We start from the raw sequence: 2,500 nt of genomic DNA on the forward strand, positions 1-2,500 counted from the left end.
CTAACCCTAACCCTAACCCTAACCCTAACCCTAACCTAACCCTAACCCTAACCCTAACCCTAACCCTAACCCTAACCCTAACCCTAACCCTAACCCTAACCCTAACCCTAACCCTAACCCTAACCTAACCCTAACCCTAACCCCTAACCCTAACCCTAACCCTAACCCTAACCCTAACCCTAACCCTAACCCTAACCCTAACCCTAACCCTAACCCTAACCCTAACCCTAACCCTAACCCTAACCCCTAACCCTAACCCTAACCCTAACCCTAACCCTAACCCTAACCCTAACCCTAACCCCTAACCCTAACCCTAACCCTAACCCTAACCCTAACCCTAACCCTAACCCTAACCCTAACCCTAACCCTAACCCTAACCCTAACCCTAACCCTAACCCTAACCCTAACCCTAACCCTAACCCTAACCCTAACCCTAACCCTAACCCTAACCCTAACCCTAACCCTAACCTAACCCTAACCCTAACCCTAACCCTAACCCTAACCCTAACCCTAACCCTAACCCTAACCCTAACCCTAACCCTAACCCTAACCCTAACCCTAACCCTAACCCCTAACCCTAACCCTAACCCTAACCCTAACCCTAACCCTAACCCTAACCCTAACCCTAACCCTAACCCTAACCCTAACCCTAACCCTAACCCTAACCCTAACCCTAACCCTAACCCTAACCTAACCCTAACCCTAACCCTAACCCTAACCCTAACCCTAACCCTAACCCTAACCCTAACCCTAACCCTAACCCTAACCCTAACCCCTAACCCTAACCCTAACCCTAACCCTAACCCTAACCCTAACCCTAACCCTAACCCTAACCCTAACCCTAACCCTAACCTAACCCTAACCCTAACCCTAACCCTAACCCTAACCCTAACCCTAACCCTAACCCTAACCCTAACCCTAACCCTAACCCTAACCCTAACCCTAACCCTAACCTAACCCTAACCCTAACCCTAACCCTAACCCTAACCCTAACCCTAACCCTAACCCTAACCCTAACCCTAACCACCCTAACCCTAACCCTAACCCTAACCCTAACCCTAACCCTAACCCTAACCCCTAACCCTAACCCTAACCCTAACCCTAACCCTAACCCTAACCCTAACCCTAACCCTAACCCTAACCCTAACCCCTAACCCTAACCCTAACCCTAACCCTAACCCTAACCCTAACCCTAACCCTAACCCTAACCCTAACCCTAACCCTAACCCTAACCCTAACCCTAACCCTAACCCTAACCCTAACCCTAACCCTAACCCTAACCCTAACCCTAACCCTAACCCCTAACCCTAACCCTAACCCTAACCCTAACCCTAACCCTAACCCTAACCCTAACCCTAACCCTAACCCTAACCCTAACCCTAACAACCTAACCCTAACCCTAACCCTAACCCTAACCCTAACCCTAAACCCTAACCCTAACCCTAACCCTAACCCTAACCCTAACCCTAACCCTAACCCTAACCCTAACCCTAACCCTAACCCTAACCCTAACCCTAACCCTAACCCTAACCCTAACCCTAAACCCTAACCCTAACCCTAACCCTAACCCTAACCCTAACCCTAACCCTAACCCTAACCCTAACCCTAACCCTAACCCTAACCCTAACCCTAACCCTAACCCTAACCCTAACCCTAACCCTAACCCTAACCCTAACCCTAACCCTAACCCTAACCCTAACCCTAACCCTAACCCTAACCCTAACCCTAACCCTAACCCTAACCCTAACCCTAACCCTAACCCTAACCCTAACCCTAACCCTAACCCTAACCCTAACCCTAACCCTAACCCTAACCCTAACCCTAACCCTAACCCTAACCCTAACCCTAACCCTAACCTAACCCTAACCCTAACCCTAACCCTAACCCTAACCCTAACCCTAACCCTAACCCTAACCTAACCCTAACCCTAACCCTAACCCTAACCCTAACCCTAACCCTAACCCTAACCCTAACCCTAACCCTAACCCTAACCTAACCCTAACCCTAACCCTAACCCTAACCCTAACCCTAACCCTAACCCTAACCTAACCCTAACCCTAACCCTAACCCTAACCCTAACCCTAACCCTAACCCTAACCCTAACCCTAACCCTAACCTAACCCTAACCCTAACCCTACCCTAACCCTAACCCTAACCCTAACCCTAACCTAACCCTAACCCTAACCCTAACCCTAACCCTAACCCTAACCCTAACCCTAACCCTAACCCTAACCCTAACCCTAACCCCTAACCCTAACCCTAACCCTAACCCTAACCCTAACCCTAACCCTAACCCTAACCCTAACCCTAACCCTAACCCTAACCCTAACCCTAACCCTAACCCTAACCCTAACCCTAACCCCTAACCCTAACCCTAACCCTAACCCTAACCCTAACCCTAACCCTAACCCTAACCCTAACCCTAACCCTAACCCTAACCCTAACCCTAACCCTAACCTACCCTAACCCCTAACCCTAACCCTAACCCTAACCCTAACCC

The sequence above is a fragment of the Coregonus lavaretus genome (genome assembly GCF_964263955.1).
Source record: "Coregonus lavaretus genome assembly, chromosome: 26".
In the NCBI taxonomy this organism is placed as follows: Eukaryota; Metazoa; Chordata; class Actinopteri; order Salmoniformes; family Salmonidae; genus Coregonus; species Coregonus lavaretus.